The 15,614-nt window shown below is 34.3% G+C and overlaps 1 long non-coding RNA gene across 1 annotated transcript; it reads left to right on the forward strand.

Moving 5' to 3' along the window:
- The first annotated feature begins 6,745 nt into the window (after positions 1 to 6,745).
- On the forward strand, positions 6,746 to 14,830 carry LOC115424979 (uncharacterized). Its single transcript, XR_003936146.1, has 3 exons — positions 6,746 to 6,885; positions 10,709 to 10,711; positions 14,819 to 14,830. It is a non-coding gene; the product is annotated as an uncharacterized LOC115424979 (long non-coding RNA).
- The last annotated feature ends 784 nt before the right edge of the window (positions 14,831 to 15,614 follow it).

Raw genomic sequence — 15,614 nt, forward strand, 5'->3', positions numbered from 1 at the left:
AAGAGAACAGCTGGAGAAGAACTGTCCACTGGAGTGACCACTATGCATGAAAGGGTTAAAGGAGAACTGGTAGATGTAAACATTTTCACCGTATAATGTGGCTTTTTTCACTCTAAAACATAGAGGAAAGTTTGGAGTCGACATTATTTATATGTTATTATGTTATTATTTCACTGGTCCGGCAGACTTCAGCTTACATTTGGCTTAATGCGGTCATAGTGTAAAAACTGTCTCCTTCCAGGACTTAGAGATGAAATATTCTGTCTGTATAAGTCTTTTTCTTTGGAGGCACACTGTAATCATTCAGATGAAGGTGGACAGGGAAAGGATGACAATACACTGACTGATTAAACATTCCAATCAAGGCTGTCTTATTAATGCGAAGAACTAGAACTCTTCGGTACTTCACCTGCTCCCTGGTGCTTTATTCATGCTTCATTATAAACTGAACATTTTTGAAGGCAGCAGCATGACTGTGGCTGTAACACAGGCGTGTCAAACATGCGGCCCGGGGGCCAAATGTGGCCTCCCCAAAGGGTCCAGTTTGATCCCTGTGCAAAAATTCCACAGTCTTGAATTGAATTAAGCAAAAAAAAAAAAAAAAAAATAGCTTGAATTAAGGAAAAAATCTTGAATTAAACCAAAAAATAAAAAAAAATAAAAAAAAATTATGTGTGTATATATATATATATATATATATATATATATATATATATATATATATATATATATATATATATATATATATTCAATTAAGTAAAAAAAAAATCTTCATTAAACACACACACAAAAAAAAATCTAATTTAGCAAAAAAATCTTGAATTAAGCCAAAAAAATTTTCAATCAAGAAAAAAAAAAAAAAATCTTCAATTAAGCCAAAAAAAAAAAAAAAAAAATCTTCAATTATCTAAAAACTTCACTTAAGCAAATATTATATATATAATATATATATATATTATATATATATATATATATATATATATACATATATATATATATATATATATATACATATATATATATGTCTTCAATTATGTAAAAAAAATCTTCAATTAAGCCAAAAAAAAAAAAATCTTCAATTAAGCAAAAAAATAAATAAATAAATAAAAATAAAATTTAGCAAAAAATCTTGAATTAAGCAAAAAAAAAGTTCAATCAAGAAAAAAAATCTTCAATTATATAAAAAAAACTTCAATTCAGCAAAAAAAAAAATTATTATACATATATATATATATATATAATATATATATATATATATTTATTTATTTATTATTTATTATATATCTTCAATTAAGTAAAAAAAATCTTCAATTAAGCCAAAAAAAATCTCAAATTTAGCAAAAAATCTTGAATTAAGCCAAAAAAAAAAAAAAAAAAAAATCTTCAATTATGTAAAAAAAAAAAAAAATTCAATTAAGCAAAAAAAAAAAATCTCAAATTTAGCAAAAAAAAATCTTCAATTAAGCCAAAAAAAATTAAAAATCTTCAATTATGTAAAAAAAAAAAAAAAAAAAACTTCAATTAAGCAAAAAAAAAAAAAAAAAAAAAAATCAAATTTAGCAAAAAAAAATCTTCAATTAAGCCAAAAAAAAAACATCTTCAATTAAGCCAAAAAAATCTGACACTTGTTTTTTCAGTTTGTTCATGTTATTCACATCTTTTGAAAGGATAGTTTGTAGATGTAAACCTTTTTATAATGTAAATTAACTTTTTTTTTGCTCTAAAACATAGAAAAAAGTTTGGAGTTGACATTATTTATATATTATTATGTTATTATTTCACTGGTTCGGCCCACTGCAGATCAAATTGAGCTGAATGTGGCCCCTGAACTAAAGTGAGTTTGACAGCCCTGCTGTAACACAGATGTGCCTAAATCTGTGCTGACTGGACTGTGAGCTGCAGCAGCTTCTCACTCATAAGTAGCCACAACATTAACACAAGATGCAGCTTTATCTTGTTCTTGTCGCAATTTTCAATAATCCCCTGAGAGACCTCGGCAGTCGACGGCAGGATTTTGCTGACAAATCCAGGTCTTGACCTCAGTTGGTTGCCTTTATTTCTTCACTGCCACCATCCGCGGGTCTATCACTGAACTAATCACCGCAATAGATAGTGTACATCGACCATCAGGGTGCAGTCGCAGGACGGTTTGGATAATGGATGAAATCAGCGCGTTAAGTTTGTGAACGGCGAAGGCACACTCTATATCTTTAACAGCTGGCTTTTGCTAAGCATATCTCCGTTCAGGTGATGTTAATCTTAAAACCTGAAACACCAGTCTTAGAGCTAATGATCACTAGAAGATGACTTTTCATGAGGAGGTACAGCGCCGCATACAAATGTGTCCTACTTTGTGAAATGGCCATCTAACGCGTCCGCTTTTATTTGCATTTTCGCTTAATCTGCAGCTGCATTTTCAATTATGTTTTCACAATATGCATGTCAGAAAAAAAAAAAGTGTTGAAAGACATGTCAGTAGCCTCGAGCGTTTGTACATGAAGTCATCTTTCTTCATAGAGAGGGGGAAAAAAAAGAAATCACACACATAAATAATGCATTGTTTTGAGTTGTTGCGGAGCACTCAGTGAGACGAGAGAAAAGCAAATGCGACATATTAGAAACATTCCAGTTTGTTCTTGTTCTTCCTCGAATCTCCCGACATGAAAACTATTTTCACACATCTGCCGCAGCACAAGAGCCTTCTGTCAGAGTTATGATACCAACACTCCTGTGCAAACAGATTCAAGCAAAAAAAAAACATTTGGAGATACAGTGGGATAAATTATGTCCGGAGATGCTGCTCAGTATTCACAAATAGAGACTCCAGATCTTAACTGTGACAGTAATGCCTTTGGTTTGTTTATGTGAATGTGATGCATGTTCGTATATATTTGAAAATTCAAGCAAACAAAAACATAATATATTCTTTTCATTTTCTAGGTAGAGTGTAATCTATGTGAAGATAAAGCTCTCGACTTAAGCTGTCTCTGTGTAAGGTAGGAATGTGTCATGTAGTGCTTGTGGGTGAATGAAGATCTTCATATATATTTAGGTGCTTCTATGAAACTGGGTTCTTTTTGGTACCAGATTTTTAGACCCAATAATAAAAGAAAAATTTAGGCATATTTCCCCCCAGGATGTACCTAATAATGACCTCAGATAAATGCAAAAAAATTACCTTCTTGGTCTGAGCCATCCCAAAATTAATAAATTTTGAGATAAAATATTGGGGCCAAAAATAGGACTAAAATTGGGACATGAAAAGCTACTTAGGTACCAGTGTATTTGATCTGGAAAACATGGCTTCAAATGGTCTTATTTACCACTTTAAATAAAGACACTGTTAAATTTGTCAATCCTAGTGGTTTTTTCTAATCCAGACATGCAGATTTTTCATGAATCTCAGTCTCATTCTAGGTTTCGCATGTAACCCATCGTGTCCACTGGCGTTACATGCAGAACCTGCTCATTTAAACACAAATAAATCACAAGTGATTTTTGGAACAGTGGTTATTTTTGTGAAACCCTTTGCTTGATTCCCAAACCGTACCTGTGAGAGAATAAAAAAACATTCGAAAAAATAGTAGCGCGTCATTTCCGAGTCCTTTTTATCGTGTTACATGCTGATTTTTGAATAAAAATAAGCACCCAGATTTTAATAAACCCATCTTAATATGTTTAGTGTGATGCAAAGAAATATGTACTTGGTTAATTTTCAGTTGTATTTCAGAGATGTCAGTCAAACTTCATGTAAACAACATTTGCAAGCAACAGTATAGTTATGGCCATGTGAAGCTTGAAAAATAACCCACTTATCTGATCTGAGTGCAGGGCAGGACCACACTGATACAGCTGATTTGTGTAAATATGCTTTCTGGACACATTCAGTTTGGTCAGATTCATCACTATAATAGTTGATAATGGGAACAAGCAACCAGCTTCTATATAAAATGTATAGGGATGACTAGTGTGACGTCATGATCACTTCCGTGTCCAGACCCCTGCTGCTAACGTAAACAGCAATGGCTATAGCCCAGGAACTGGTTCGCTTTTTCACTGTGACATCCCCCAGGTGGAAGTCTGACCTGGGAAAGTTCAGGCGTCAATGAAAAAGAGGAGTTACAACAGTGTTTTCAACTTTGGCATCCGAACCCCACGTGGGGTCGCCTGGAATGGTGAGTTGAGGGAGACGATCCTGATCCATAAAAGACATGACAAACTCTGAGTCTGAAACTGAAGCACTGTGGTTCTGTTTATCTGTCAAATGTTCATTGTGGTCGGTTTCAGATGCTGCAGCTCTTTCATAATTCATAGTTTGAGTTCTTGTTTGTTCAGTATTAATTGTCAGCCTTGTAATCCAAGCTGGACTGACTGTACATATCCTGACCAAGGAAAATAAAAATCAAATTCTCACTTTGTGCAGTAATCTACACCTGGCTTTTCTGCCTCCGTCCACAATAATATACATTATATAGACTAAATGTCATCTAAAATTAACATTTATTGCAACATAGTATAGCAAACTATTACATGATCAAAAACAATTAATTTTAGCAAAAAAATGTCTCCATTTTGAATGTCTCAGGTCGCCAGTAATTTGTGATGGTTAAAATGGAGTCACAAGCCAAAGAAGGCTGGAAACCACTGGTTTAATGCTGGGTGGAAGTCTGACGGAAAGTTCAGGTATCAATGAAAAAGAGGGGCTACGAGGTTGAGGTGAGAGCCAGTAGCTAGCGCTCATAAGGGTGTTAGGCAATAAAGCTAACGTTACTGTACCCGGGTAATGTTAGCGTTTAATTAGCTATATTAGAATAAGTACCACATGCTTAATTGACAATGTAACTGACAACACACACACAGACACCATTTTTCTTTAAAGATACATATAGACAGGTAACATTATATAAGCTAATGTTTAGCACTAGTACTAGCTAGCTAACATTAGCTACTGATGCTAGCCTACACTAAGCTCTGCTGTTCATCATTTGAGATCCAAATTACATATCAACTTCAGCCATCGTCTCGTCTTTTTTTCATCAGGCAGAAAGCGGTAATAGAGAGAATGCACATACGTCACTTCTCCCCTAGGCCACGCCCCTCTAGGTCAGACTGAGTGGCAAAAACAAACCGGTTCACCATGGCGGAGGATAGCAGTACCTACAGTGAGACCGGAAAAATTGGGAATATAACATGAAATTAAAGACAGTTGGACTGGACATGGATCCACAACAAGCTACCAAACACAAGTGGTCTACGAACATTGATATGTGGACGGAAATCACGTATCCTGACATTTATATGAACCTGATTTCAACTCCAGGAAAATCCCCAATGCAAAGGCTGAAAGCATACAAAAGCCAAAGAGTTGTTGACATCCTCGTCATCGTTAATTAGAGGATTACAGCTGGTGAGTGCTTTCATTCAACATACTATTGTTTTGGAGGTTTCTGTCAGTGCAGACGTATTTCTTGGCGTGATTGCCGAGGTAAAGGCCCAGCAGTAGTGCTCACAGTTCACTACTGATTTACTGGAGTTGAACCCTTAGTATTGACCCAAGTGAGTGGATGATCTACTGGTACTGTGGAGATTTAAGTAGAGTTAACGTCAAATACTTGATACAACACAGCTACAACGGCTTTGTGCTAGAGTACCCCCTTATTTGGAAAACTAGGTTAGCCTCAGTTTAAGCTAGTTTACAAATCATGTAGAACACAAGGTTCAGAATCACACAACTGAAGACAAAAACGTTTCAGTTATGAAATATAGAACTAAATGACAGATGCTAACATTAAGAGCTTTACTAAGAAGTAATGTTAGCCAAAACCATATGTAATTCAAGGTATGATTTTACGCAAGAATACAGCGTAAATTAACGTTACCTGTTATGTTCACTGTAGATAATGCTGTTGGTAGCTTGTCAAAATACGCCACTAGTGGCCGTTGTTAGTTTATGTTATTTAGAATAGAAGAAGAATTAAACAGGAAGTGGTTAAAAAGGTTCTCACCAGTACATGACAGTGCTACTTACCTTGGTTTCTTTTATTTTGATGTTTGTTCACGCATCGTCCGTAAGTATTATGTGTTAGAGGTGATTCTATACTTTGTACTTTGCTGTTCGGTGTGCATTTGGGTGTTAGAGTGTTCTTAACGATCTATAAAATGTGTGGAATTGTTGCGCTGATCGTCGTGCTAACCGCGATGCTAATAGTAATGCTAGCGGTCTCAGTTCATTATTATGCATGTGTGGATGTTGTGTTCTGTGATTATTATTGACATGATAACTGATATAGATATTCCTGTTTTTTTCTGTATTACAGTTTCACAAATAAATACAAATTACTCAGTAAACTACATTGATCATCCTCCGGAGTCTGTGACGTCTCTGAATGTTCTCATGTTTAACTGTTTGGATAGCTGGTTCAGCAACTAGCAAGGCCATTTACGTTACCTGACATGAATCCAGGTTTCGTTGCCTGGATTCCAGTTATTTCTACGAATCGCAGCGATCCATCTGCTTCTTCTGTCTTTGGCTTTAGGTAGCCGCTAAAACAATAGCTCCGAGTGCTTTTTAAATCCATTTGTGCAATCAATGACACAACAGCTCTTCCCCATTTTTAAGATTGTTCTAAAGTTTTCGCAATATTCAAGCCAAAGCCGCTACTCATCTCCCTCTTTCTGCCACTCAGTGGGCGTAACCGCGGTGACTTCCGCTAGCAGTGACATCACATGCATACCCTCTATAAGAGATTTTTTTATTTACATCATTTCTGTTGTTGCAACACAGGACACAGCACTGCACCATTTTACAATGTTTTGAATATTCCACGATTGGACACAGAAGTAATGTTTTAGACTATGATGACGTAGCAACTAGCCATCCCCGTAGTCCTGCACCAGGGTTAAGTGCGCGAATTCATCCAGATCGGACACTTTGGTGGGCCAGTTTTGGGCCGCAGACCGTATGGTTGACAACCCCTGTTCTACAGATTAATCATGTTGTAACATCTTAAGGAGTGAAAAGGTAAAATAGAACTACAGGGGTTGGACAAAATAATGGAAACACCTTAAAAAATCAACAAAAATATAATTTAATATGGTGTAGGTCCGCCTTTTCCGGCAATTACAGCCTCAATTCTCCGAGGTATTGATCATACAACTTGTGAATTGTTTCCAAAGGAATTTTAAGCCATTCTTCAGTTAGAATACCCTCCAACTCTTTTAGAGACGATGGCGGTGGAAATCGACGTCTTACTTGAATCTCTAAACTGACCATAGACGCTCAATAATGTTGAGGTCTGGGGACTGTGCCGGCCATACGAGATGCTCAACTTCATTAGAATGTTCCTCATGCCATTCTTTAACAATTCTAGCTGTATGGATTGGGGCATTATCATCTTGAGGTGAAGGTGTTTCCATTATTTTGTCCAACCCCTGTAGATGTGGCCACTCTTTACCACCCTTATGTACGTTATCTTCCTGCATTAGCATTATGACTGTTCTCGACAGGGCATTAAAAGCATTTGTCTGGATTTCTTGTGGCTGGGCTTCGAGATCAGGGCAGCCACCGCCACCCTGTTTATAATGAATGTGATTTCAACCGTTCGCTATAAAAGCTGATACCCTCTCCCTGGTTTATTGCTGCATTTGCTGCTTTCTCAAAGGGTGAATGGAAGGAACACTCAGTATGAGTTAGATTTACTCAGTGACCCTCCTCATAACACTAATGTTCATTACTGGTTAATGTGAAACTTTGAAGTTCCCCAGATGGTGTTGGTTGTTATTATTCATGCTCACTATTCAGGCTTCATGACCTGTAAATAATCCTCTAAACTGCGCTGTTTTCAAAGCTGAAGCTGCATATGTGAGCCTGGCTTTTTTTTTTTTTTTTTTTTAATTTCCAAGTGTCAGTTTCGACAAGGCTTTAAAATAAACATCTACACTGATGGAGAATTATACATGCATTTATTTATAAATGCAACTTGTTTGTAGCCCTGTGTGGATTGTCACTTTAAGAATTCACAACCTGGTATTTATCTAACACTGATGACAAAATTGGTGTAATAATTCTGTTGTCAGAAGCTGCATGCAAATACAGAACATTATACAGTTTGCATTAATAAACATAAGCGCACCAGCAAGTCTTTAATGTAGTAAATGGGACACGCCGCATTAATAAAATAACACGAAATAAACTAGTCTTAATCTAATCAAAGTCAATAGTTTTCTTGGTTTTCCAACTTGGCTGTCATCCATCTGTGTTCCTCTTGTGCTTCAAATATGGCTTTTTTTTTTTTTTTTTTTTTATATATAATAACATAATCCCGGCCTTTGCTTTATTTATGTAACTGTAATAGGTCTTGAGTTGAATGTGAGATTTCCTATTTAAAATGCCACTGAGATCCTAATAGGCCGAGCCTGCATATTTGGGTTTTTCTGAGGAGGATAAAGGTTGAGAGTCAGCGTTCATTCCTTATCAGGGCTCGTTGGTCATGCTAGCCGCAACCACCTGGATCTTGTCTGGCCTGTAAAAGGATTTCGATAAATCAGTTATGTTTAGGGTAGCATATTAGCTTATCACTCACGCAAATATGAGCTGTGTGAGTGATATTGTAAGATTGATCTCCACAGTAATTTGGATGAATAAAGGAGTCTCTTTAGTATTCAGGTATTGTTATGGTGGCTATTAGAGTAGCTTACACCTCAGGAATCAGAACGAGAGCTCCTGATCCAGACTGATCTGTAGCTCAGGGCAAGCACCATGATTCATCTATTATAAGATATATTTATGTAAAGGATAACATTTAAAGATATAAATCCTCTTTCAGTGTCCTTAATTTTACTGTACAGTATATTCTGCAAAAGTTAACATTCTCCATTCTAGCTTCGACTATACATATATATATATATATATATATAATATATATATATATATATTTTTTTTTTTTTCTGCCTTGCACTCCATGTTCATATAGTTTTATTCAAATGTTCTGCTTTATGACAGGGAAGTAATACCCCACCATGTCGAGTCTGGTCTGTAGACACCTTCTCCTCCGTGATGTTACAAGTCTGATATCTGCACTTACACTCCTCCAAATGCTCTCTATTTATAGGAGCTTGTTAGAATATACAGTTGAAGAACATATAAAAAAACCTAAGTGTTCTATCATTACAATGCAATATGTTATAACCATGATTTCTATGTTTTGTAATCAGAATGTAATATGTTTTCTGTGTTTTGCTGATTGGTTCCTAGTGTCATGTATTGATATTAATGGAAAATACAGACAGAGGGTCACAGATGGGTTAGCTTGGTTTTTAGAGTGTGTAATGTTTATGCAGGTTTTTCAACCTTGGGGTCACGACCACATGTGGAGTCGCCTGGAATTCAAATGGAGTCGCCTGAAACTTCTAGTAATTGATAAAAAAAAAAAAAAAAATACTAACAAAAAATATCTTGGTAACGCTTTATAATAACAAGTACACACTATGAAGCATTAGTTAAGCCATGAACAATACTGAATTTCATCATTTATAAAGCATATTTCTGACATTAATATTCATTAGTAGATGGTTTATAAACACAGTTATAAATGATTACTAATCATTCATAAGCACATTAGTTAAAGCATTAACAAATACTGAAATCATCATTTATAAAGCATATTTCTGACATTAATATTCATTAGTAGATGGTTATAAACACAGTTATAATGATTTACTAATCATTCTTAAGCACATTAATTCAGCATGAACAAATACTGAATTCATTTATAAAACATATGTCTGACCGTGAATATTCATTAGTAGATGGTTTATAGACAGTATAATGATTTATTAATCATTCATAGGCGCATTTATTAAGCATTAACAAATACTGAAATCATCATTTATAAAGCATATTTCTGACATTAATATTCATTAGTATATGGTTTATAAGCACAGTTATAAATGATTATTAATCATTCATAAGCGCATTTGTTAAGCATGAATAAATACTGAATTCATCATTTATAAAGCATATTTCTGACATTAATATTCATTAGTAGATGGTTTATAAACAGTTATAAATGATTTACTAATCATTCATAAGCGCATTTATTAAGCATTAACAAATACTGAAATCATCATTTATAAAGCATATTTCTGACATTAATATTCATTAGTATATGGTTTATAAACAGTTATACATGATTTATAAATCATTCATAAGTGCATTGTTAAGCATGATAAATACTGAATTCATCATTTATAAAGCATATTCTGACATTAATATTCATTAGTAGATGGTTTATAAGCACAGTTATAAATGATTTATTAATCATTCATAAGCGCATTTGTCAAGCATGAATAAATACTGAAATCATCATTTATAAAGCATATTTCTGACATTAATATTCATTAGTAGATGGTTTATAAACACAGTTATAAATGATTTATTAATCATTCATAAGCACATTTATTAAGATGAACAAATACTGAATTTATCATTTATAAAGTATATTTCTGACATGAATACTGATTAATAGATACTTCACAAACATTTATGAATGTTTTACTTTTCATTAATAAGCTTCAGTTTCAGTTTAGTTTATTTGAAAGGGGACAATACGATTTCATAAAACACATGGTTACACATGGTTAAAAAAAAAGCCAGAATTAGCCAGAAGGCTAGTTTTCATCTGTAGTCCCCTGGCCAAGTTTTAAAAAGGCAGTTAAAAAAAAAAAAACATTTACAGGAGAAAGACATGGTTAGACACACTTGATAGGGCACTAATGTAACAAATAACATATACGTAACAGACTGTTAAGGGAGCACAAAACACACAATACCTGTACAATATAATACAAGATCCATATTCGAACACTTACTATACAATTAAAAGAGAATAAGACATCACAACATATCACGACAACATTTGATCACAACATCAAAACATCACAACAGGCTTGTCTTTTAGTGTTGGCAGCTGTAGGTGTTGATAAGCCACATTTTCAACTTTTTTGTGAAGGCCTTGTATGTTGTAAGCAGTTGTAAGTTGTAAGCAGCTCATCTACAACGTGCCTGATGACAGTATTTTCAAAATTATGGATTCAGCATTTAAAAATTTAGTATTGCATCACTTACCATCCAGTTGTAGATGAGTTTATTAATGAAAAGTAAAACATTCATAAATGTAAAGTATCTACTAATGAGTATTCATGCCAGAAATATGTTTTATAAATGATGAATACAGTATTTGTTCATGCTTAACTAATGCTTCAGATTGTGTACTTATTATAAAGTGTTACCAATATCTTTTAATGATTCAATACATATTTAATTATAATTAAAACACCACATACTTTTCCTAATAAAAATCCACCTCAAATAAAATGCAGGATATAATATCTGATATAATATCTGAGAGGGCATATCTTGATTGACCATTATTGCTATGCTTCAACCTGCCCGGACAGTTGCAGTCAGAAAACCGGACCAAACAGAGAATGGAAAGATTTCGTCACCCACCTGGCCTCGTTAAGACATCTCCAAGAGAAACTGAGAAGCAAATATGAAAAAACTGCATTATATACATTATATAGCCTAAATGTCATCTAAAATTAACATATATTTGCAACATAGTATAGCAAACTATAACATGATCAAAAACATATTCATTTAAAAAAAAAAAAAAAAAAAGTCTCTGTTTTAAATATCTGGGGTCGCCAGAAATTTGTGATGTTAAAATGGGGTCATGAGCCAAAAAAGGTTGGGAACCACTGGTTTATTGTTTTATTGTTATGTTAGCCGTAAAGAGAAGATGGTAAGGAGACCTGAGGAGTGAGGACAGGGACTGAGAATGAAGCAGACCGTTTTGCTGTGGGGGATAAGTGAAGGGATTGGCTGAAGTTAAGAGGCGGAAGGCAGCACCCCAAGTAAGAGTATCAAGAAGTAGGAAACGTTGGAGGACAGCGAGTCAGAGAGATGGGTTCTTTGCTTCTTGGAGACTTTATGTGTCTGTGGGCCTGGAAAAGTGATTCTCTGTAACCTGGGGAGTAGGGATGTTAGAAAATATCGGTTCTGCAATGTATCGCAATATTTCATTTCACAATACTGTATCGATATTAAAAAGTCAATATTTTTAGGTATTTATTCAAATGCAGATATTGTGGAGGTTCATTTTTGTTTTGTTTTTTTTTTTTTTCTTTATTGTTTATATCTTATTTATTAGTATTCAGCACTGTTTTATTAAATAATGGTTATTTGAAGCATCCTAAAAGCACTTTTTACTGTCTGAGAGGCAGATGGTAGTTCCTTTTTGGGATTGAACTAAAATAATGTTCTGATGCTAGTTCTGAATAATAATGGATTAGATTTTATATAGTGCTTTTCTAGACACCCAAAGTGCTTTTACATTATTGATCCATTATTCATTCGCTCTCACATTCTCCCTCTGTTGGTGGTAAACTACATATGTAGCCACAGCTGTCCTGAGGCAGACTGACAGAAGCGTGGCTGCCAATTCACGCCTACAGCCCCTCCAACTGACTACCTCCAAACATTCATACACCAGTGTGAGTGACACTGGAGACAAGGAGGGTGAAGTGTCTTGCCCAAGGACACAACGGACTGACTAGAATAGTGCGGGATTCGAACCGCCAACCCTTCAGCTAATGGACAACCCACTCTACCACCTGAGCCATGGCCGCCCCATGAACTACTAGAATATGAACATTTAAACAGGATCAATATTTTTAGGTATTTATTCAAATGCAGATATTGTGGAGGTTCATTTTTTGTTTTTTTTTGTTTTTATTTTTTGTTTATATGATATTATCATTATTTAACACTTTTATTAAATTATGTTAGTTCCTTGTTGGGATTGCACAAAGTAATGTTCTGATGTTAGTTCTGAACTAATAGAATATGAACATCTGATAAGGATCTTAAACTGTAATGTCTGTAAAAACTAATTTTAGTTTTAACACTGGAAAATTTTGTGATATAGAGTTAGATCCTGTTGCAATCAAATAAAAATGTGTTTAGTATTTGTGCATTTGTGCATATTAATGATGTAATTCAATTCTTCCAGGAAATAATCATTTTAAAAAAGAAACAAAAAATAGCTTTTTTAACAGTATCGTGATATATCGTATCATGATCCTAGTATTGTGATTTGTATTGTATCACCAGATTCTTGCATACACAGCCCTACTGGGAGACCACAGATCTGTGTAACATTGATCACTAATCGCTTTTCCACTGGACATCTGTGCAAAACTTTACCAATATTACTAAATGTTGAAAATAGAAGTGCGTAATGTCGGTTTTTCCATTAAATCATAAAGCCGATGGTTTGGTTATTTATTATTGCGAGATGACACAAGAAGTCATTCCATAAACATGGTGACGAACATAAATATTGTGTTTAGTTTAGTTTGTTGGTTTATTCAATAGGGACCATGCACTTTTATGAACATTGCTGTATAAAAAATACACCATGTAAATATGCCAGAATTAGTAAAATAATTACTTTTCATCTGCAGAGCCTAGGCAGGAGACAGAACAAGACATAAAACAGCTAACACTGATACAGCACTTGTTTGTTATAAATTAGAAAAAAAATAAAAATACAAATAATGATGACATAGGGCATCATCAAAACAAACAAACAAATAAACAAAAAACAAATAGACATAGTAAATCACAGGGGCATTAGCCTATTCATTCACCTCTGTACTTACATACAACTAAACAGAGACAGTGTATGTGTGATGAAATGTATGTAGATTAAAAATGGGTGTGTCTGGTTTTCTAGAAGCCACTGTTTTAAGTGAGTATTAAAAGTGTTGTATGTTGGACACTCTCTTATTGGATCTTGTTGATTTACAGATATTATTATTATTATTATTATTATTATATATTACCTCTATCTCGTACTAAATTTAAAAATGCTGGAGTTTCCTGGTGTGTCCACACATACCGCACCATGTTTCTTCTAAACTCTTCTTCGCTTGTTGTAACGTCTTGTCACAAGGTTCTAATAGTTTTGGATTTTTCATTATAGTTTAGTTTTATTAGTTTGACTTTTTTTTGTCTAATTCAGTTAGTTTTAATTAGTGTTAGAGAAGGTTTGCTAGTTTTTATTAGTTTTCATTTTTTTTTCTAAATGCTTAGTTTAGTATTAATTTTAGTTTTGTCGCATCGTTTCTCTTCTTTGCCGTCATATTCAAATAAATCCCAGACAGGACTCTGCTGCTTTCTCCCAACTCTAGTCTCCATGTTTCCAGGTAGAGTGGGGACCAGAAGACGACTGGAAACCACAAGTGACAAGAAGTGACGGACCGTGACGTGTCATATGGTGCCGCTAGCTAAAATTGCTAGAGCGACATAAATTGCGTTTGTATCAATCCGACCTTGACAAAGATGAAAACGAAGGGAATTTCATCCATATTTTTATATATTTTAGTTAGTTTTGTAAACACACAATACAGTTTTAGTTAGTTGTCATTTTTTTCTTTTAATAATAGTTTTTATTTATTTCAGTTAACGAAAATGTTTTTTCAATTCTAGTTTTCGTCATTTCGTTAGTTTTTGTTAATGATAACAACCTTGGTCTGTCAACATCCATTTTTTTTTTTATTCACGTGTCTCTAGTTGTGGAAAAATGTCTTTCGATTGCAGTTTTGCATGATATACCATTTGCGCTACACCTGAAAAACCACCTCTCGCCAGCGCAAAAAAACTTTTAATCGAAAAGCAAGAGTTTTGGGGAAATTGTTTTTCTATTAGGTAAATTTTTATGCGCAAGTTATATTTGCACAATTTGAGGGTCAGTGGAAAAGTGACTAGTGTTCATTACATGAATATTGTTATTCGTAAATCCTGTTTCAGTCCTGTTTTATGGTCAAGGTAATAACCAATATAATAAATGCGGGGGACAGAGAATTGGAGTCAGATTTGCAAGTAGCATCCCAACAGGCTATACATACGATTTCTACTTTTAAATACTAAAAAAAATACCTAAAATTATCATTATAGGGTTTAGAAAAAAGAGTTTTGAAATTATGTCAAAGTATTGGTTTGTAGAAATAAGAACTGAAGAGATTTACACCGACGTAGATTTGTGACCACTAGAGGGAGTAGTGAGTCACTCTGTTGGTCTCCCATGGTGGTAGAAAGTAACACCAGAGGGCGTTTGACCAAAGCATCAGAAAATGACCAGATCAGATGAGAACCATAAAGAAACAACTTTTAGAATCAAAGAAAGTGACAAAGTGATAAAAGCTGATTATTAGCACTGTTGTTTTCTCCACTGGACACAGCTCTAAATGAAAGAATGGAGTTTGATGCTGAAAAGGCAGCGTTTCTTCGACTCAGGAGAGTTTGATTATGATGTTTATGAAGGTATAAAGTTATTATGGGATGCTATTGTCTTTGATAAGTTACCGTTTGTTGATCCACAGCTCAGAATCAGAAAAGCTTTGTTGTCTGTCCTGACAGAAAATCGTCTTAGATGTCGCTCATACAACAAACAAACACAACACAGAAACACACAATTCCTAAAAACCAAGCAAGATAAAAGAACACTGAAACATAAATAATGTATACAGCGTTCAAGTAAAACTCTAAA

Source organism: Sphaeramia orbicularis, chromosome 8 (assembly GCF_902148855.1).
Source record: "Sphaeramia orbicularis chromosome 8, fSphaOr1.1, whole genome shotgun sequence".
Classification (NCBI taxonomy): Eukaryota; Metazoa; Chordata; class Actinopteri; order Kurtiformes; family Apogonidae; genus Sphaeramia; species Sphaeramia orbicularis.